The sequence below is a fragment of the Camarhynchus parvulus genome, chromosome 1, assembly GCF_901933205.1.
Source record: "Camarhynchus parvulus chromosome 1, STF_HiC, whole genome shotgun sequence".
Classification (NCBI taxonomy): Eukaryota; Metazoa; Chordata; class Aves; order Passeriformes; family Thraupidae; genus Camarhynchus; species Camarhynchus parvulus.
Window position 1 is genome coordinate 62,977,593 of NC_044571.1, and position 23,028 is coordinate 63,000,620.

General features: G+C 46.0%; 1 long non-coding RNA gene across 1 annotated transcript in view; it reads right to left on the minus strand.

Moving 5' to 3' along the window:
* The window catches only part of LOC115911100, a 59,074-nt gene extending 47,630 nt beyond the window's left edge, over nt 1–11,444 (minus strand). Inside the window, exon 1 of the long non-coding RNA XR_004061243.1 lies at nt 10,940–11,444. This is a non-coding gene — a long non-coding RNA (uncharacterized LOC115911100). The remainder of the gene's footprint in view (nt 1–10,939) is intronic.
* Nucleotides 11,445–23,028: the final 11,584 nt, after the last annotated feature.

The following is a 23,028-nucleotide window of genomic DNA, read 5'->3' on the forward strand; positions in this document are numbered from 1 at the left end:
AGGTTCAGGAAACCTTCTGAGCTAAAACAAAGTTGGTTGCTGGAATGTATGGGCATTATCAAATGTGCTTGTCCTGGTCCTGCTGTTCACTGAGGGAATATTTGGATAAGAAGTGGCTTTTGTCAGCTGTTGGACATGGGTAAATGGGCCGAGTGTATGCCTGGCCTGAACCAGTCTGACCTCTCTAGTATTCTTAAAACAAAGTTTGTTTATGAATCATGACCTACTCCCAGTCTTTGCAAAAATGAAACAAAATACTTTCAGGACTGTCCCTTATTTGAATTCAATCAACAAGAGTCAACCTTAGTCATTCTTATTCCTTTTACTGCACTCTCAACTTCCCAGTCTGTAGTATTTCAAAATTTTTTTGACATATATTAATGAAATGCCTCTACCTCTCTTTTTTTCTCACCTAATCTTGCCCTTCCTTAAATCAAACTTTACTCATGTTTCTCTCTCTAGAGTCTTGTTGGTACCATTGTCATTCTGAGTAGTGACTTTTCTTATTCCTTGCTGGCTTTCAGATTCTCTTTATTACAGAAAGGAAATCTTTGAGCCTGGCAATGAAAAGAGCAAGAAAAACAATAGAAAATCCATGGGATAGTGTTGTTTCCATCACAGTAATTTGGGAGGAGGAGGAATTTAATTCTCATCCATCTTAAGAGAATAGATCAAATCCACAGATCTGCGATACCGAATCTGTAAGTCACATTCCAAAATGCAGCAAGCCAGGATCATAACTATAGGAAATTCTCAGAAATAACTTTCCTTCCTCTTTAAACTTGGGAAGGTGTCCTGACAGTAGGTTTATCCTTCTAAGTCACTTTGCAAGGACAAGGAAGTTTAATGATGTCTCTATTTTTAGCAGAGATTAAGATGGTGAATTCTTATGTTCAGTTCCCTGGTTAGTCTGGAGTCTGTTCAGTTTTCAGTAGATAGGCATAGGTGCAGCTATAACTTGAGGAGAAGAATGGGTGAAGGAACAGGGAAGGATCTAGAGCTCTTCAATGCATCCTTTCACCCTTTCCCTCCTGCTGATGGTAAATCTGCACCTGAACAGCCAGTGCATTAAAGAAACAGCCTATCCTGATTGGCTTCTTACTTCTAGTGCCTCAGGTATTGAGGAGATGAAGGCAAACCTCTGTGCCAGGGCTCTGTCTCTTTAACTCTGTATGTGCACCAGCAGGCACAGTAGGGACCCATGCTGGTTTCAACATATTATAGTCTAAATGGCTATAAGAGAAAGGAGGGAAATCATGTTTTCTGTTACTTATGTGGACTCCTGGAATGATTAATATGTGTTTAATGAGTTCTATCTGTATGCTTTCTTTAAATTAAAAGTTTATTTATTTAACAAGACCACTTAAAATTAATTATGAAATTAGGGCAGCCAGAATTAAGGTTAAATTTACTACAGTATTTTAAAATAATAAAAATAAAAATACTGTGCCACACATCTTTTATGCCAAAGTTTTAGATAAAGTCAAACCACTGAAGGAGTGGAAGTCACTGGCAGAGCATTTGGAATTATAACCTGCAGAATGTGGAACCAGCTTCTGATGGCTTTTCTTTTTCTCTTTTAATGTACTCATCTACTTTATATTAATGACTGGTATGTTCAAAATTGAAAAATCTACTGGGAGATGAAAAAGCAGGTAATTCATTTTTTCTTATTAGGTCCGTGAATGAAATCTGAAAGAGGATGAGATGTACTAGTTGTACAGTCTTGAAGGTCATGATAGCCAGAAACAATCACCTAAGTTCCCCAACTAGCAGTGATTCATCCTTGTTGAATAAATCAGTTTTCAATACAGTATGTTCTGATACGTTTTTTATTCTTACATGTTGTGTACAGTTATAGCTGTTTAATTTAACTGTGAAAAAATTAAGGGCTCTTTTGCTACATTTAAATTTAATTCAATTTTCCATCTAATACAGACTTGTATAAATCATAATTGGAAGACAAAATCATGGTTAAGAGAAGCCATTAAATTTTCTATCATAAGATGTAAAAATTAAGAATAAGAACTCCCTTATATAAATGATTAAATAAAAATTGTGCAGGCATGACATCACAATCTAGATAGCAAAAAGAATAATACTTTATAAAGAGGATATGTTTAATTGAATAAGAGTCTTTAAAATGAAAGGCAAAACAAAGGAAATATAAAACTGGGCCAAAATAGACTGTGTAAGACAAGGCTATTCTCTTTTCTGTTTTAAAAGGTAGCTAGAATTGGTAATTGAACTCAGAGACACCAACCAATTCACCCAGTCTGCCGACAACATGCACTTGTAGTTCTGGGTCCTAAACAAACACAATATGGGCCTTGCAAGTGCTTTAGAAAGGCCTGGTTAATAATCAGTTGTCAGGAGTCGCCTCTGACCCGCGCGGGCCCTCCTTCCCAGGGAACAAAACCCCAGCATCTGTTGCCTGTTGGAGCCATCGCGGTGCGGAGCTGAGCCCCTGTCACCGCGCCTGCCTTGGCTCACTGGCTGCGTGCAGCGGGGAAACCTGCGTCTGCAGCTTGGCTTCAGAGCAAATGAAAGAAAGCTGGGCAGCTAACTACTGAGAGCTGCCTCACTGTAAGGTAGAAGGAGATGACCTGGGGTTAGGTGACCCTGACTATCAAGTGTGTTGTCTTGACAAACAGTAATTGCTTGACAATTGCTCTAGGCTTGGGAAACATACGTTATCGTGTTCGTGCTGTATCTACTGATAGAGATTGTTTTCATTACACATACTGGATATTTCTAACTCCACTGAACCTACTGATGTGTGAAAGCATAGATAAGTTCAAACTAGAGGTCTGAAACTTGAAAGTCTTAAATTTGAAGGTCTCTTCTTTGTTTGAGTTGCTCCTTTTGGCTAGAGGATGTCTGACTTTAACTCAAGAATCAGTCTATGTCCAGTATGTCCAGCATCTACAGTGGTCTTTTCGAATGCTGGGTTGTTTTTTTTGTTTTCTTTTGTTTTTTCGTTTTGTTTTGTTTTGTGGTTTGTTTGCTTTTTTTTTTGTTGTTGTTGTTGTTTTTGAATGCTGTCTTTGTTAGAGCTGGAGGAGTTTCAATGAAAGAATATCTCAGTTTTGTGTTTGGTGAATGCTATTGTCATAATTATTTCCCTGTATAGGTTTCAGCATTAAGGCTGTTGGACACATTAATAAGCAATCTACACTCAGAGCTCAGTACTTAAGGTATATGCAGGACTTCAGCATTAATTACATATTTTATACTTGGTAAGAAGAAGTTTTTTTTTTTTGGTCTGTACTGTAACAGAACTTCCTTTTGAGCTACTGTCTACAGTTACTGTTTCCTCCCCTTTCAGCAGAAGTATCACTGGTAATATAAATGTGAGCCTCTTCCAGTTGAAAACAATCTTATTTTATTTGAAATACAGTATTCCTTTTTCTGAAAACTTGCTGAGTCTCTCCCTGAACTAATCTTATCTTTTTATATTTTTCCTTACCCCTTAATAGGTCTGCTTAAGTATTGAGAAACTTCACAAGTACAAGAAAGGTGTAGAGAAACACATAAGATTATTGGAAATTTTTGTGGGGTATAGATTGCTAAAATAAAAGAAAGGTAGGGTAGGAAGCATGCAATGTATAGCACTCATAGGAGCTCAAGTGGTTAGGGAGGTGTATTAAAGAAAGGCAGCAGGAGTCTGTCAGGGGTCAGTACATGGTCACTCATGACCTCAGGGGCATAGAGACGTAGAATCCTTGTGACATGATTTGCAAGAGAATGTGTGGGCTTTGATTCACTCATTTACACAGCATCAGAAAGTAAATAGCAGACTGCTTTCTTATTTGATGAAGACTTCAGTCTTCCAGATCAACATCTTCCATTAAACTTCTTATCTTTCCTTCCATTTTCATGTGCCTCTTTCCTGTTTCCAGCAGGCTCTCCCTCTAGAATGATGACTCTTATGCGTAAGAAAAGGACAGTTTTGCTATTACTTGTAAATTTGTTGTCATATGACACAACCTGTCATTATTTTCCTTCTTGCTTTCAAATGAAATATCTCCCAGTCTGTATGTTGAAATTTTTGTATTATTTGCAACTACAATTGTAGTACTTAGATGTAGTATACAGCTTTTTATTTGTAGACCTCAAGCTTCTTTTAAGCCTGGAATGAGATTTTGTTCCTTTAAAACTCTCAGAGCTCAGGTAATAGTGGCTGAGGCAAGACTAAACAGGATTTATTCCTTCTCACTGTTAGACCATTTGACAGATTGATACAGCTCTTCTAGCCCCTGAGTGCCACTGGCTCAGCCCAGCATTTATGCAGTGCTTTGTGCAGACTCCTTCTCCCAGTGCAAAACTTGCCCTATTCCAACAGGACATGGCTTATGGCTTCCTTCCACAGTTCCTACAGGAGGATTCCTGGGTGACATATGAGGCTTTTAGTGCCCTTTCCCAGTCAGGTCTTAATTTCTAATGTGAAGAGAGTGGAAGACTGGTGAGAATTTCAATCACCATAATTTTGGGTTTCTTTTTTTATGTGGAGATATGATATGGCATGGGAACTACCCTTAAGAGAGACCTTCAGGGTTGGATTGGCCTCTTGACATCTGTTAGGCATTGCTAACTAGGCACCTTGCCTTGGGAACTGTGAGTTTTATATTTTGAAAAAGACAAATGTAGAGGTAAACAAAATGCTGCTAAACACTTATTTCAGATCTTGGATTATTTTTGACTTTTATAACCTTGGTATGTGTAGCATGGGCACATCCTGTAAGCATTATTTTATCTCTTAGATTCAGTGAGATGTAGGACAGTTTTAATTGTCCCTATCTTAGAATGGAAATGCCATTGGTGAAATTCTGAGTCAAGGACAGGATTATGGATTATGGCCCTTGTTTAGACTCCCATTCCAAACTTTGACCAAAGCACCATCCATCTTCCACCTTGATATAGATTTATCATCAGCAGAGTGATTTAACTTGAAGTGTCTATAGGAGCAGTAACCAGAAACCTGTGCTCAGACAGTAGGATGAAAGACAAAGCAATTCTATTCTTTAATATGTTAATCAATCCTGTTTATTTAAGCATATTCAGGAAATTATGGTAAGTTATATTAAAAGTGCTTAAGAACTCTATTAAAAGCAAATGCTATATTAAGTGCTATATTAAAAGTAAGTTATATTAAAAGTATAGTAAGTTAATTAAAAGTGCTCTTTTAATTTATTTACAGGTCTACTTTGCCTGTAGTGCTGAGCTATTGTGGTAGTTTGATTTTTATGATTTGCATCAAGCATGAAGCTTTCAAAGCCATGTGTCCAAGGTAAGTTATTTCAATAATACTGATATTTGTATATGTCCCTAAAAATATTGTATGTTTATGGGAGAAGTTTTCATCACTTTATGGAAGACTCAGCTCTGTTGAGAAGTCATAATCCTGTGTAAAGGGTGTTATGAAGCAGTAGGAACTCCTGGAGGGAGCTCTGACAGATATTTTCTCCCAGCGCTTGCCAGTGTAGTGAGGAAGTGTGCGTACTGCACCAGCTTTTAAAATAGTGCAACCTGATCCTTTCTTTACAGCTCAGAGGATGGGGGTGGGGAGTGAAGGTGAAAGAATAGGAGTCCATATCCTCCTCCTCATTTTGGGTCTGGTTTTCTTTATTGAGTGAAGAGAGCATTAATTGTGCCTGACTATTATGGGAAAGGATCCTTTGCTCTCACCCTTCACATTTCTTGTGACATAGGCCAGGTTTAATCTAGTCCATGTTAGGAGAAACTAAGAACACTTTGCAGTGTCATAATGAGATTCCCCCTCATTTTCATTTTCCCTCAATGGTATGTAAATCATTGCTTGTAAGGGATAAAAATCTGTAGGAGTTAAGAAACCAAAGTGATTGCGCCAATGTGGAACTCCTAGTTAGCCTGCAGTGTTTATCGCTCTCCTTAGTGTAATAAAACTGAGAAGAAACACACTTCAAAACAAAAGAGGCCATCTAATTTTTCTCTATCTAACTAATAAAAGTTAAATTGACAAACTAATTTAAATTACTAACCAAATCTTTAAAAACAAGGACGGACAATGTGTAAGTCAGGAAATTGTTTTGTTGAGTGTTTCACTTGTGTGTAGGGTTTTAAAAGTTATCCAAATATAGGAGTTTATAGATTTAACTTAGAAAAATTACCAAAATTAATATTTAGTCCATAGTTGTGACAGCCAAACAGTACAGTGTGGTACAGTGGAATCTGTGTGAATTTCATTGTTTTATGAAAAATTATGTTAATGCAAATAACACACGCAGACAGAAATGAGGATACTAAGAGTCCTTAAAAAGTACAGTGGTCTTGATAATCTGTTTTTCTAGCTAGTGTTGACTAGTTTTCAGCATATTTATTTTTTACTTCTTTCTGGAGTCTAAAGGCATATTTCTCATCTGGTGAACTACTACTGACTTCCTAGTTTCCATTCATCAAAGTATTCATTTGTACCTGTAATCCATGCTAAGAACACTTTTTTGAGTCTGTGCTAGGTGTTATCTTGTGTACACAGGGCATAACTTCAAAATGTGTTCATAAGACGCCTTTTGAAGTGATGCCCTGTCTAGCTAATATTATCTATACATATGTTGTATTCACAATGCTAACTGCACAGGTAAAAAAATACTAATGAAAACTAAAATGGTACTTTAAATTGTTACTTTTTATGAAGCATTAATGCCAAATTTGAAAACTGCTCTATTAGACATCCATCAATATAGGTAGAGGGTAAGACCCAGAATCTAAAAGTAGGTTCAAGAGAAGGAGCTGAGCAATATGAGATACTAGATATGAAACCTGCATAAGGGTTTATCCAAGAATGCTGTCAGCCTTCAGTTAGAAGTATCATGCCATCACTGGCCAACTGCTGGAAGGAAGCAAGAGTCTTCCTTTCTTAACCACTTTCCACAAAACACCAGTTACTATAAAAGGATAGCTGGATCTATTCTTCTTTCTTCCTGCACCTCAGGCTCCATTTTTTAAAACATCTTTTTCTCCCCCTGTATTTTATCCATTGTAAATAACCACTACACTTTCCTGCTGTAAGCAGTACTGTCATATGGCTGCAACAATATAAAATGGACATTTTGGATAACATAAGGGCTGGGTAGAGGCTTCTAAAAAGCAGTAACTGGACTTGCAATCTTGTTAGTTATGCATGGCTGCTGCTTGTTAAAGTGCTACTGTGCAAAAGCTGAAACACTGGAACTGCCTGCTTGCAGAACCAGGAAGACTGTCCTCTCTGAATCAGTCGAATTTCCAAATGTAAGTTAGTAACACCATTTACAAATAAAAAGATGGAAATGTGTCTAGAGTTTTAAATGAAAGCTGTAGAAATCCATAGCATAGGCCTTTATGGTGATCAGAGAAAACTGCTTGTTATCATTAGGAATTATAGGGCATTAAAAAACAAACAGACAAAAACCCCCTGGGATCCTATGTACAGAATAAGACTACAAAAAAAAATTAAAAGTATCAGACATCAAATGGTACAGACAGACTGGTCACATATACAGTGATACAGCAGTAGTTGACTGATAATCTTTTTCAAGTGTGAAAAAAGGAAAGGAAGGGTCATTCAGCTAATAATGTACAAAATTACTCATTTATGTACTTTAGACAGCAAAAGAAAAGCAGAGTTAGATAAATTAATAACAAACAAGCCTTATTTTTATAAACACAAAAAAATTATCTTGATCTTGCAGACTTAAAAAGCCTTCATACTGTAACATAAAACTGAGTAAAAACTACATACTGTACATATTAAAATACAGGTTTCAACTGCAGTGACTTAATACAAATTCACTCTTCTTTGAACTCTAGTAACCCAACTCTAATCTCCAGTGGGTTTTGAAAGTTAAACCAGAAAGGACTGACAGTGTGAGGAGGTGTGTATGTGTGTGTGCATAAACACATGCACACATATACTTTGTTACCTAATCAATAAATTTAAGATATACATATCTTAAAGGAGAAAGTAGGTTGATATCTAGTACCTTTATGTGTGGGATATTGAATTGACATTTGTTTATTATCTCTGGGAGTGTGACAGATCTGTGGAACAACTAATACCAATTCAAGGCCAGAATTTAAGGGGAAAGTGGGTTTGAGGTACGCAGAAATTTAGCTCATGGTGGCGGGAGTTAGCTCCAGTTCCTGTGCCTCAGTCATGAAGCCACGTCCCTACCCAAGCTGCTTTTCCTATCCACCTAATACATCTAGCCACCTTTTGTTTTCAGAGAACAGGCAGCGTTGGGGCTTGCTTTGTACTGTTGCCACTTTAATTCTCTCTGTGACAAGCTGCAGAGCCGCAGGAGCAGCCTGGCAGCAGCACTCAAGCTCCAAGTCCAGCAGGAGTAGGAGCCCTGGAGAAGCCAGTCCCAGCTCTCCATCACTGGCCAGCCCATTGCTTGTGAAGTTAGCATGCTTAAGTTGACATTGATCCCTCAAGGGACTAGCTACCAGCTAAACAAAACTGGAGCACAGGGCTAGCCAAGCATAGATTCTCTGTGACCCTGTGTCAGGACCTGTCATCCTGTTGTAAAAGCCAGCTATGTTACCTCCTTGCCCTCTGAGACTCCCAGGGAATCCCCAAGTAAATGAAGAGGGGAGTTATTTATATGTCCTTCATGTCTCCAGACCAATCTTTTTTTTTCTTAAAAACAAAACAAACCAAAACCAACCAAAAACCCAAGAGATAATGGAGTACTTTAAAAAGGCATATTTGTTCCCTTATGAAGGCATACTACAACAAAGCAATAATAATTTGCTCTATTAATTATAGATAATGGAAAATGTGGCAGTATCTCTGTGGTTAAAGAACTGAGCATACTGTCATTGATGGTAGCATGACTGTTGTACACAGCTGGGAAAGGCAGACACATTGGAATATTACTGGTAGTTTGGAACATTTAGAAGCCAGGAGTTCTACTAAGTCTATTAAATATGCTGAGGGTAGAAATGCTCATTTGCTTTTGCAGAGGAAATAGAGCAAAGATACACCACAGCAGAGAAAGCTAGCAGGACAAAGGAGATACTATTGACTCATTCCAGACTGCCGACTTAGCAGCTAAACTTTGTTTCCTTTTAACTTTTGTAACAGTAGGAGCTCAAAGCTTCTCAGTCTATTTTCTGCACAAATAGAAACACCCAGACTTCAAAAAGTAATATGCTTTGAAGAGCCCCAAACCATTAACACATTAAAAACCGTGTGTACTATTAAACAAGGCTTCGTGGTTACTTGAATTTTGCACGAAGTAGATGCTGGTGTTTTGGTAGTAATTTTTACACTGCTGCATTCTGGCAGACAATTCTTGACAAATATCAATTTGTAAAGCACTTTTTGTTGGTTTTAGTGTGATACAGTTTTATTGACTTTGCAGTGTGTAAGTACTGCTTCAATATTTTCACAGGCTGAGTAAACCCCACGACACTTTTTCCCAACTCAGTAGCATATTGCAACAAGTTTCTAACCCTATAGCATTACACTTGTAACACTGGGGAAAGCATATGATGTGTGATATTTAGATTTTGTCCTCGGTACTGAAGTCTATAGCCTTAAAAAAAAAAAAAAATTATTGTCCACTTTGGACAATGGAGTGTCCAGGGCCATCGATATGACAGCTTCTACGCTGACGGCATCCCTGTCCCAAAGTCCCATCAAGACCGTGCTCCCCAGTAAGAGACCGGCCCCGCGTCTCCGCTCGCTCCCAGAGGGAGCGGTGTAACTTCACAGACACCCCAGGCTTGCAAATACACCTCGCCTCTCTCACGAGTTATCCCTTCTACAGCGTGCGCCTAAAACGTCGCAGAACGTCACAACTCAAACCCATCGGCATCGCGTAAGCCACGCCGCTGCTGCAGCGTGTGAGTTGGATTTAACTTTGGATGCGTCCAGCCCCGGGCCCGGCGAGGCCCCGCAGCCCCCGCCGCCGCGCCCCGCGGAGCCGCTCCCGGCGCCGGTCCCGCGGGCGGGGCGGCCGGGCCGGGCGGGGGCGCCCCTGCTCTGCCGCGGCGGCGGGGCCGCGCCCCCCCCGTTGGCGCGGCGGGCTGTCACTCAGGCGACGTCACAATACGCCTGTGTGAGCGCTGTAAACACTCGGGCGGGCGTGTTTGTGTGTGTGAGTGACGCGGGGGCGCGCCTCCCCGCCCCCCAGCTCCCCCCCGCCGCCCCCAGGGTGGCACCGAGCCGGCCGGGGGGGCGTGAGGCGCGCCCCCGGTTGTTTCCTTGCGCGCATGGTAGCGGCACGAAAGGTAGCATCACTGGAGCAGAGGATGATGTAATTCTCCCTCCGGCCAGTGACTGCCTGCGCTTGCACCGATCCGACTTGCCAACCGGAGGGGGGTGGATTTTTCACGCGTGATCGTATCAGCATCTCCTGACGGCGCACCCCCGCCCCCCAACGCCGCTTTAAACCCCGCTCCGCTCATCCCTCCCCTCCCCGGGGCACGGAAGAGGGATGGGGCTGGGGGAGGAGGGGAGCCCCGCGCCGTGTGTGCAGGGTAAACACGCCAGCGAGCGCCGCGCCGAGCGGTAAACAAGTCTGAGGTGCCCTCCGCCGCACGGCAACTTGCTGCGGGCGGGGTGTCCCCCCGCACACACACACGCACGCACGCACGCACACTCACTTCCCCCTAACAAAAGCCCGTTTAATATCAGCGTCAGCTTTTGTTCGGCGGGCGGCAGCCGCCGTCCCCTCTCCCGATCACCTTATTTCACCGGGCGGCCCCCCCGGCCGAATTCACGGGTCCCCCACGCCCGGTCCCCCCTGCGCGCATCCCCGTTCGCTCGGCGGCGCTGTCCCCTCACCGCCTCCAAAGCTCCCCCCGCTTCCCCGGAGCTCCCGGTCCCTGCTGCCCGCTCTCTGGGGCAGCAGGCAGGTAGGCGAGCAGGCGGCCCCCCCAGTTCCCGAAAAGACAGTAGCTAAATGGCACTTACTGTCAGAAGAGAGGGCGAGGGAGGAAGCTCTTCTTTCGGTGCAAAAGCAAAATAGCCACTCGCAGGACGTTGCCAGCATAGGAGGCAGCAAGAGAAAATTAAAAAGATCTTCCAGTAGAGAGGGGGGGAGAGGAGGGGAAGGAGAGAGAGGGAGGAAGGGAGGAGGAGGATTCGCCTTTTAACCAGAGAAAAATAAAATCAAAAAATAACCTCATGTGTGTCCCCCCCCAGTTGCCTTTTTTGTGCAGTTTCAGCAAAGCTGCGAGGAAGTTGGTCCTTTTGTTCCACTATTTATAGATTGCGTCAACATTGCGAAAAGGAGAAGGCGGAGCGGTGGCACTTACTCCTCGCCGAGGGGTGGTGGGGGAAGATATCGGGGTGGAGGGGCGGGGCGGGGGGGACGGGACGTGCAAGCCCGGCGAGTACAAGCGACTTCAGCGCTCTCCCCCACCCGCCGCCGCCGCCGCGACCACGGGAAGAACCGGGCGGTGCAGCCGCGGCGGCGGCGGCGGGGAGAACCGCGCCGCTTCCCCGCCCGGCTGCCGCCGCACAGCACCGCCCCGCGGGCGGTGAGGCGAGGCGCGCCGAGCCGAGCGGCGGGGCCACGGGGAGGGGGGGACCCGCCGCTCGGTTGGGCGCTGATCGGCTCGCCGGTACACTCCGTCTCCCGGCAGAACCTGTTGCGAGCCCCTCGGCTGGGAGCTCCGGGGGCAGGTGCACGCACCACCCGGCTCCGTTTTCTTTAGGAGGTAGCGCCGAAGGGTGAATCTGGGGAGCCGAGGGGAAAACATTTTAAAACCTCGGGGTCTGAAACTTAAGTATTTTCTCCGACACCGAAGAAGAAGCGGGGGGAGGGGGCACAGAAGGTGGGGGGAGAGAGAAGGGGAACTGCCGCTTTTCTGGCCGAAGGCCAATGTTTCTAAACTGAATGTAAACAAAGAAAACTGCAAACACCAGAGGAGGGCCTTCCACCGCCGCCAAGGCTGGGGGGACGTGTTCCCAAAGGGGCGCAGAGCTTTGCCCACGCCTCGTTTCCCTCCGGGTCCTGAACGCCCACGGTCACCCCGGCCACCGCCCTCGGGTGCCGCGGGACGGGGGGGAACTTTCTGCCGGCGGGGACGGCGCCGGGTAGCAAGACTGGAGAAAAACCAAACCAAGTGTTGTTGTGTCCTTTTTGTTGTTGTTTTGTTTGTTTCCTTTCAGCTTGTTTTTTGGGAAGGGGGGTGGGTTTTTGTTGTTGTTGTTGTTGCTGCTGTTTTGTTTGTTAGTTTGTTGGTTTGGTGGGGGCTTTTTGGCTTTTTTTTTTGAGAGCGAGGGCTCGTCCCTCCCGCCCCGAGAGGCAGAGCCGCTGTGACCCGGGCGGGCGGAGGCCGGGACCGGGCTTGTCCGAGCCTGCCGAGCGCTCCCGGCTCCAGCCTCGGGGCTCCGTGGAACTGCTGATGCTGTTACTTGTAACATGCTCGGGGAAACATCCACGGGGCTCCTGCTTGGTTGAGCAAATCTTTCTATACTTAGACGGGAAAATCCTTCCTTGCTATCACACAGGCCGGTGGGTTGTCACTGCGGGGTTAAAGAGGAGCTGGAGGGAAGGAGGAAGGCTGAAGACGTGCGTGACCGTGACATCGGCTGTATTATCGCCCTAAAAATGCTCCTGATGGACCCGCGGGCGATCCTTGCCCAGCAGAAACACAACCGTCGAACAGGGCGAGGTTTAGGGGTTTTTCTCCCGCTCCTTGTTTTTCGTGAGTTCTATGGGCGGATGAGTTTTCTTCTTAGGCTTCGGACAACAGATGCCTTCGCGATGATGATTTTCTGCGGGAGAGTGCTATTCCCTCGGAACTCTCCCCCTCCTGCTCCGCCCAACCCACGCACGGTCCTTGCTTGTGGTGGAGCTCTCTGCGGAATGGGGAGCGCAGGTAATGCCCGAGGAAAGCTCAGAGCGAATAAAATAAATTCCGTTAGTGTGGTGCCTTTCTTGAAGCGTCCCCTGAATGCCGGGCTTTCCTCTCCTCAACTACCTCACCGCCAGATCTCCGTCCCACATCGCTGCTCTTGCGACAGAACACGGCGCTTGCTTCATCTTCCGTGGGCTCTCCGTAGGGACTGCGGCTACTCTTTGCTCCTTCTGCTGTGGTTGCAGGAAAAAAAAAAAGAAGAAAAAAGGAAAGGAGAAAGAAAGAAAATTAACGAAAATTATGTAGTTCGAAGACGGATGGTGTGGAGTGTCAGATTTTTTTTTTGCATACAAAATCCCTGGCACAAGTGAGATCTTTTAACAGTCTTTTAACTGATGGTGTAAAAACTGACTGGTGGTGGAAAGTAGCAAATAGTGGAAATAAAGGATAGATCCAAACTGTGAACCGTGAATAAACTTTATTGGAAAGAGCTGAAGTGAGCAGAGAGTAGGTAGGCAATTCTCTCAATTCTGTTCTGAAAAAGGAGTGCGACGCGTTGGCACTTTTTTTTTTTAACATGTTGAGAGAAAAGAGCAAAGAAAGAAAAATAGCGTTGTGGTGAAAATGGGATGATAAAAGCGAGATGTAAAAGGCATAAAGTACCGACGTGGGTATGCCCGCCCCGGGCGCTGCCCCGCCGCAGCCCGGTGGCTCGGAGCCGGCGGCTGAGCTTCAGCAGAAGCCACGGCGTTCAGAAATGTTGCAACAGCACTTTGGAAGTCTCTAAAGAAAAGCTGAATTGTTGGAACTTAGGTAACTTAAGGAAACTCGTTATGACCTACATTGCTGTTCTGAGTCAGCAGCTGCAGCCCCAGCCCCGGCGGGTCCCGCCGCCGCCGCGCACCCCGCACCCCTTGGGCGGAGCCGCCCCCCCGCCGCCGCCCGGGCTCGCTGCTTCCCGGGTTTACAAACAAACTCGCCTGGATCGAGACGGTTTCACTTCTGCTCTAAGGAATGCCTCCGCTGCTTTTTTTTTTTTTTTTTTTTCTCTCTCCTCCCAGGTTTGCGGACAGAGCAGCTTGCCTGCCTCAGCCCCGGTTTACCGGCTGGTTTTTGAGGGGGAAGGTGTTTAAGCGGAGGACAAGGTCTTTTCCCAAGTTTTTAAGAGCTGTACTTTATATCTCGAAGGGGTAGTCATTGTTTTCTCCACCGGGAAATAGATGCCTTATAGGGAAAAGTTACTACATGTTGCACACTGCTTGCTCTTACGATAGAGAAGGAAACTCTGAAGTTCCAATCAAAAACTTACCAAACAACTTTCCGTATTTCTTCTGTAATGTAAAGTAAAAGTAGCAACGATTAAACTCCAAATGTCCACACTGTCAAGATTCTTAGTTGAATCCAGTTTGCAGAGAGCTCGGACAGTTGCACCGAGCGTTTGTTAAACGCACGGTCAGCGTCAGGGGAAGAGCCCTGAATGTTTTAACATCTTGATTAAAGTAATCTGTGCGCGAAGATACCGCATCACCCCGGCCAGGCGAGGGACGGGGAAAATCATCCAGTCAGCTTTCTTTGATATTCAAAATGACGAAAGACTCGGGATGAAATGACCTCAGAAAACTCCGCCTTTGGAAAGCCGCGCTTGCCGCCTCTCCCTTGCCCCCCGCCGTTCCCCCTCAATTCTCACTTTTTGTTTATCGACACGTCGTTGCCACCAGCAGGAGAACTGAAAAGACAAAACTTAGCTCCAAACGCCTTGGTTTTCCGGTTAGGCTTTTACCGGGTTTGCCCACCGCTTCGAGCGCTGCTTTTGGTGTTATTGTCATTATTACTGATATATTTTTATAAACTTTTAGGGTTTTATTGGTCAAGTACGGCAACTTACTGCATTTAATAATAGGACAAAAACATCTAATTTCCTTTTCTTTATTTATTTTTAAAAAGAAAATCTCACAGCACTGATAGAGACTTGATTCGATGCTCTTTAGTAAAAACTTGTAGCAGCTGTGAGTTTCTTGCAACAGTGATAGTTCAGCGTCTCCTCTTAAGAAACCAGCGAAATTCGGAGACAGAGTCTGAAAGCAGCTCCCCGTGCCCCTAAGCAGGGAGGGGGGCAGGAAAATGCCTCCTGCGGTTTTGGGTGTCGGGAAAGAGTTGTTTCTCGGTTTGGTGGCGGCACCTCCCCAAGCCCCGTTTCCCAGCAGATTCCCAGTTTGCAGCTGGACACGGGGGTATGTCCCTCCTGCCTCACCGTGGGGACGAGCCACTGTCGCTCAGCCACCTCCGGCTCTGCGCTCGGCGGGTGCTACCAAACACCACCAAATAAAGTCAACGCCTTCGCCTGCCTGATTTTCATTTTTTCAAAGAACCCCTGAAATTCCCCCGTGGTGTCATGGAAAGAGAGAGCTCTTCTTGCTCACAAGCCCCAAATGTCAAAGGCAAAGAAGAGGAGATATTTGCCCTTAAGGGAGGAAAAAATGAAAGAAAAACCCAAACCGAAAAAATCAAAAATCCAAGCCCAACAATAAAAGCTCCAGATATAGCTGGGGAGGAGAGAGAAGTGAGGGAAGAGGGAGCGAGGAGCGGGGGCTTCAGCTGTACCGTGGCTGACACGGTGCGCCTACGCTTCCAGCGAAGCAGGAGCGACTCCGGCATCCCGCTTTCCTCCTCGGCGGTTTTCTTGGGAATTCTGCGGGAGCACCGAGGTTTCTCCCGGGCTGCACTCCCCGGGCTCTGCGGGGCAGCCCCAGGATCCCTTGACCTCCCCTTGCCCCTCGCTCAAACGCCTCCGGAGGGCTCGGGCAGCCCCGCAGCGGGACGAGGGCGGGCGGCGGAGCCCCCTCCGCTCCCCCAGATAGCTCTCCGTACGGTTAAGCCTCCAGAATGGGCTGGAAAGGCGAGATTTTGGGAAACCTGTGGAGAGAATGGACGTGATCTGCGTGTCGAAGCGAAGCTGAAGGATCAGTAAGCCGTACTTAACACCGGTCACTTCTACCGAGATTTTTGGGGCATTTTAAAATATTTTTTTTTGTCTGATCTTTTTTTTTGTTTTTTTGGGTGTGTCTAGACCCGCGTAATTTCTTAATAATTTTTCAGACACCGTTGTCGATGTGCAGCGTGTGTGACCAGGTTGTTAAAGACTAGGCGATTTTTGTTCGTACAAACTGGACCTCTGCGAGGTTTAATTTAACCCCGTGCGGCTCGTCACGTTTCTTCTACCGAGAAAAGTACCTTTGTGGAGAGCCCGCCGTCAGCTCGGTACTGCTCTCTATTGCGGGACCGAGAAGGTACGATGCAATGTGTGCAAAGTGACTGTAGCCTTTCAGGATGTTACTGAGGTTAAATCAAAGTCCCGGGACGCTAGAAGCAGAAACCTGGTAGCCGTCCAAGAACAAAATCGTTGTTTTCAATTGAGTCGATGTTTGGTGTGGGTTGTTTTTTGTTTTTTGTTTGGTTTTTTTTTTTTTTTCCTCGCCTCCTTTCTTCTTTTTCTTTCCTAGGGTAGTGGAAAGTGTCTTTGTTCTTTGTAAATTAGTGGGGTCTTTAACACGTTCTCGTCACGATTGGGACGATATATACCGCAAGAAATGACAGCGCTTTGCAAAAGAAATGCAGTAACCTGGGTTTGGATGACCAGTGTCCCAGCGAGCACTTGCCTTTTCCAATTTTTTTTCCTTTATTTTCCTTTTAATTTATTTATTTATTTTTAAAACTTCCGTGATTTCAGAACTGTGGCCAGGAGCAGGGGGTGTAATTTCATAGATGTCCCCCATGGCAGCCTAGCCGCCTCTGGCTGGAGAGGGACTGCCGGGCACCGGGACCACGGGCATGGGGACATCGCTTCTTCCTTCCGCAAGCATTAAGTTTCTCGCTCCTTTTCGTTCCCTCATCCAAAGATTTCTCTGATGATAACAAAATATCTGTGTAACGGCTCGCTTTCGTGCCAGGCTCAACACCCTGCTCATCCTCTCGATATCAGCTTTCTCAGCATCCCGTTTTCGAACACCCTTTCCTGCAGAGATGTCCCCAAGCTCATATTTTTTTTGTGTCCCCCGTCCCTCTCCTGCCCCAGTGGCATTGAGGCGTGGTTTCGTCTCTTGTCAAACTTTGCACAGACTTGGGTGTAAATTCAGGATTATGTGATTTAAAATCTCGGCAAATACGCAAATACTCGGCACCTTGGGTGTCTGGTGGCACTTTTATTTCTCCTGACACATCAGGAGTTATTTAACATGTAGAAAAAAGCAAGGGATCGCGTCTTTTTAGCAGAAAGTCATACGGTGCAATTAAGCAAAGAAGTTCAGAGTCGGGAAAAGCTGGAATGCCGTTATTAAAAAAAAAAATCAAAAAAGCAGCAGCAACTGTTTAGGGTCGCCGCCCCCCCACCCTACCCTCGCCAAATGTGACCTTGTGGAGTTGAGTTAGCTGCTGCTTCTGACTCATTTACTCGTTCAGGGAAGATGCCGAGCTACTGAGGGACACGATTCTGGTCCCGGGGCAGTTCCCAGTGAGGCGGTGGTGGAGCCAGGGGCCGGGGGGTCCTGGCACTGCAGCCGTCCTCACCGTCACCTCCTGGTCAGGCGAAGCGAGGCGAAGAGCAGCTGCCAGCCTGCTGCAGATCTGATCCCCAGGCTGGTTTTGGCTTCCGGGGAAAAGAGTGGCTACTGTAAAATGCTCAAATTGCTCGGATGGAAACTTCCCGGGGTGTTGGAAATATGTAAAGACAGAAACGACAATGACACCGCTTCGAAACGTAACTTCTGACTCTCAGAAAGCCTTCAGGACCTGCTAGCGAACTACAGTCATTTCCATACCGCTCCGCTGAAACTGAAACGTGTGTGCTTGGGGAGTTTTTGGCTTTCCTTTTCCATCACCTCTGGAGAGTGGGGGAGTCCTTTATCACCGCCTGTCCTGCCATCCATGCTACGGGGCGCCTTGTCCATTTCCCGCAGTTTTCCCAGCGGAGCAGCGGGGTCTCCCTGCGGCCGGGGTTCATTTTCCCCGCTGCCCCCTTGGCCCCTTTGGCTGGCCTGTGCAGGACAGAGGGATGGCAGCACCGCCACCGCCACCCGCTGCCACCTGCCCGGCGCGCCCCGGCCGAGGACAGTGGTTCTGCAGCTACTTCCAAATGATTAATGCTTTGTTGTTTCCCCTCTCCCCCCCGCCTTCCCTAAATATTTTTTTGTTTTTTTATGTTATTGTTTCTCTGCACCAGCCTCTTATCTTTTCTCGCAGACACTCGAGCCAGTGAAGGCAGTGGGCGCGCAGACAGCTGCGGCAGCCCGGAGATCTCCCCTTTCTCCCGCTCTCCTCTGAACGCTGCTGTTAATACGCTGGCCGTGCTGGTGATCCGGCTCTAGCTGCTGCTGCTACTGCTGGTCAGTATTTACCACCAGACAGTTGTTTATCTCCCGCGTTCAGCTTACTGTTTTTATTTCCGGGAAGAAAAAAAAGGAAAAAATACAGAAAAAAAGCCCCAGTATCTTCGGCCATTTTCTGCAAACTTGACACCCCGAGTTGCGGGTTTGTCCATGCTCGGACTTTCTTGGGGAGCTGAAGCGTTGCTGATCTTTCCCTGAGCACAGTAACTGCAAACACCACAGCAAAGCAGCGTGTGGGTCCCACCGGCAGAGCCTCCGGCTCCTTTTCCCGTGCTTGTCACTCTAACAGCGGCCATGTGCTATCCCGGGTCACGATTAACACCTCCCGTGGCCCTGGAACTGTCACCCGGGGCTGCACTCGCTAAGTCCCTCCGTTTCGTGCCGCTTGGCCGGTACACGGGGGACGAGCTTCGCCCTAGGGCATCCCGGGGGACAGGTGGGATGGGTACCCGCGGAGAAGCTGCGGCAGTGCCGGCACAGTTGTGGCATTATGTTGGGACAGTTCACGATAGTTCACTGGGAAAGTCTGGGACAGTGCTGGGACAGTCTCTGACAATGGTCGGGTACAGTACTGGAACACTTGTGGTAGTGCTGGGACATCCTGGAACGGTGCTAGGACAAAGCTGTGTCAGACTGGAACTGCCCTGGCACCGTTCGAGACAGTGCTGGAACAGCGCTGGTGCAGTCTGGAACTGCCTTGGGACAGTCCTGGCACAGACTGGGGCAGGGCTGCATTAGTGCTGGAACAGTTCGGACCGTGCTGGTACCTCCTGGGACGGTGCCGGGACAGCCGGAGCAGTCCGTGCTGCCAGAGGGCAGCGCCGGCAGGCGCCGGGTCGGGCGGAGGCCGAGCCGGGCAGGACGTGCTGGGAGGAAGGAGGCAGCTGCCTGTGGCACGGCCGCCACCCCGGCGGGGCCGGGCCGCCCCCGGAGGGGCTGAGCCTCGGCCTTGCTTTCTGCCGCTCGCAGCGGAGACCGCCCCGGACCCTCGCGGCTCGGCCCCGGCCCTGCCCGGCCTCTCTGCGGCCGCGGCCAAGGGTCCGTGCTGGGAAGGGCTGGCCTGCAGAGCCGGTCCGTGCGGGGAAGGGCTGGCCTGCAGAGCCGGTCCGTGCGGGGAAGGGCTGGCCTGCAGAGCCGGTCCGTGCGGGGAAGGGCTGGCCGGCAGAGCCCGCCCCGGGCTCCCCGCTCAGCTCGCCCAGGGCTCGCTACAGCTGGCCGCCGCCTCCCCCCGGCTCTCCGCTGACACGGGGCTGCCGAGATGCGGAGTTCAAAAAGTGTCCGCATTCCACATCTCCTCCTTGTAAAAGCACATAGCTAGCCCAAAGCTCGAAAAGGCTGTTGATAACATCAATCCCTCCTGGCTTCTGTACAGCTGCACCAATACACCTTGTGGTTTCCCCGCTCGTTCGATTTTTCCTTTGCCCTCCCCCTTGGAGACCCCGGGCCGCCGCCGCCGCCCCGCCCCGCCGCCGGGCCGCCCATGCGGGTCACCCGGGGCGGCACCGCGGCCATCCCGCCTCCAGGGCGGTGCAGCTGGTCCCCGATGCTCCAGCACTGAACTGCAAATCATTCCCCCCCTCAAAAGCTAGTGGCTCTGAAAAGGTGTCTTCCTCATAACTTTTGCTTAGAGATGCAAAATACAGTTTTTTTCTTGGCCATAATAATTTAGCGGACCAAATTCATTAAAGAGGTTTGTGTTCTACAATCCCGTGGGATGATTTTAATCGACGGTGAAATGTTTTTTGACTTGGCAGTGTAACAGTGGGGATTTGACTCATCAAGATGTAAATTAAGAGTGAGCAGAGAAAAAATGTTTCCCTTCATACATCTGAATGTATATTTCCTCCTTTTAATAGATTAATTAATATTACTTCTCAGTCATAAATTAATAAGTGTTCTAGAGTGAACTGAAGGAAGAGTAACCAAAATGATTAGTGTATTAAATGGCTAATGTATCATCCAGATACCTTCAGTATCTCTAATGTACATCTGAATAGATAGAAATGAAAGTATTTGGGTGATGAAATGCGTGTGCTTGTGGCTTTGGAGATTTGCAATGTGCAAATGTAATAGTACTGCTCCTGTTGAAGTGCTCACCCATACTAGCAATGCTCAGTGCTTCAGGATGATGCTAGGTGCTGGTCTAGAATTCAAACTAGTTTTGAATTGCTGCTTCAAGGCATGCAAACTCCAGAGAGAAATGAGATTTCAGCACCTTCACATGTCTGGCCTGTTGTATTACCTGACTCTTCGTGGTTTAATGTGCAACTGTGTATTTATCACTCTTCTAAGAGTCCATATTTTCTCATGTATTGCCCAGCAAATTGAAACACTTGATTTGGAAGTCTGTATCCTACCTTAGATGCCAGATCCCTCATCTGTCAGTATCTGGCTAAAGGTAAAAATTTTAAAATGTTCTATGAAAAGGAAATCTTGTTAGTCTAAAATGATATTCAGAAAGAATTTGCTAATCAAAAGCTAGTTATATAATTTTGGTAAATATGGCCTGGCTTTTTTTCCTTTTTTTTTTCTTTTTTTTACAGGTCAAGTGAGTGGCTCAGCAATGTGCGACACAACAAAACCTGTAAGTTAACACAATCAACACATGGTTTGCCCACAACCATTTCTGGTACACACTGGCTATCTGTAATACAGATCTCAGAAAACAGACCAGCAACACCTAGATCACTTCCCAGAAGTATATTTACATCAGAAACTTTAGTTAAGTTTTCCACATGAGACCCTTTAAGTTAAGTTAAGTTTAAGTTAAATTTTCCACCTGAGAGCATCTTGAATTTTTTGGCGCTTGAGTAGTTCAGATGGGACCATAGGCCTGGATCCCCAAAGGTCATCTGGGGTCCTTGGTCATCTGACTCCTGTTTAAATATTTTTGCTTGACAGTAGGAGGTAAGTATCTGAATAGCTTTAGATTATGAGCCTCGTTTCTCATTTTTTTTTCCTTAGGCATTACATCAGAGATCTCTCATTGTACCTGTAAATATGAACTTGCTAGAAAATAACCTTGGACAAGAATATCCTACTTCTAATGAACAGATTTCAGCTCTTCTGCTCTACTGGCCTGCACTGCACTGCACTGAGCTCCATTTTGTAATTGGCAGGAGGTGAGAGTATTTCATGGGTAAATCTTTTTGCTCTTGAGAACAGGAAAGAAGCATAAGTCTATTGAATAGGAACCTCTAAGTTTAATTCCATACATCATAATTTGGAAGGAAAAAAAAATCTCAGAAACAGTGGAAGAAATTATGGGGGGAAAGTGAAAAAATCAGTGCAAGAGCACAGCAAGAATGAGAAAAGGGAGGCATGTGTTTGAGATATCCAGGGGCATATATAAATCAATATATAGCTAGACAACTTACATAATGTTCTCAAAGCTTGTATTATAAATATGAGAATAGAGAGAATCATATTTTGGGGACCTTATCCTGAATATAGGTAGGTGGAAGTTTTGTGCTTAATAGAAGCTAGTTCCCGCTGCAGCAGAGCCATTCACTAATGCAGTGCCACTCAGAAGGACTTATTTGAGAGCAGTTATTATGTCTTTATAACAACAATTTCGAGGAAGAAATGAATTTCCATTTTTGTAATTAAAATAGTTGATTTTATTATATTTTTTCATTTATTTCTAAATTTGGATGGCTACTGCAGGAACAGGTATGGTACATAACATATGTTTGACTGGTTGGCCTATCTCCATATCCCAGCTGCTTGCCTACCTCACACCAAGTTCAAGTGAAGTAATGGGTCTTATGTTGTCTCCCAAAGCTCAACAGATTGTGAGTCAGTCAAGGAATTCCTATCAGGCATGAAGGATGCACAGGAGCCTTCCCATAACAATGGATTCTAGCCCAGAAACTCTCACCGAGGAACTGTAGTTCACAGTACTCTGCCTGAATGTGTTTTATTATGCAGAAGGCAATTACATGAAGATAGTTTAAAATATATGGGTTATTAATATTACATAGCTGTGCACACTAGTTGTATTGGCTGATGGAAGAAACAAGACCAGGCTAATTAGCAGAATTTATTTTCTTTAACACTACCCCTGAATGTTGTCCTGCCAGGATCATTGCCCTCTCAGAGCTCTCTAGAACACATAAGTGCACTTTCCACCTTACTATGAAAGTCATCTACTGGGAAAGTTTGTGATTGTCTCTACTCCTTCCTTTTGGAGCCCTAGGTCTCTGAGGAAGGAAAATAAGCATGTCATATGAAAACCCCCTGAAGTTTGTGCTTGATATTTTAACTTCCCTTTGCAAGGCAGCTGCTGCTTTTGCACGTGTGGGAATCTGGTGAGCCGTACAATCTTAGGCTGAGGATTTCTATTCACTAGGGATTAGCTGAACTGTTTTCCTAAATCAGTCACCAGATCTGGATTCCAAATTAACAAAGTGGTGCTGAGCAATAATGTAGACTGTAGGTAGCAGCTGTGCAAATTTATTCACTGAAAGCATTATAAAAGCAGGCTGTCTAACTGCCTTAGCTTTAGTGCAGTGAACTCTGAGCAGTAGCGAACTTGCTGAATTTATAACAAGTAAAAAGCTCAGGTTCATTCAGCTTCAAGGTTGCTGAATGAGAAATGCTGGTCTTTGCACAATTACTCTAAACACAACTGCTCTCAGCAGAAAGTTTAAAGATGCAGAATGACTGCATCCTAGAAACTAGAGGTAAAAGGGAACCCAGAGATCATTGAACCTCTCCCTATGCCCTGATGATCTGCTACCATTTGTCTTTTCCATTTGTCTAGCCTGTTCCTAAAGATATCCATGGATGGAGGGTTTACACGCTCCTCATG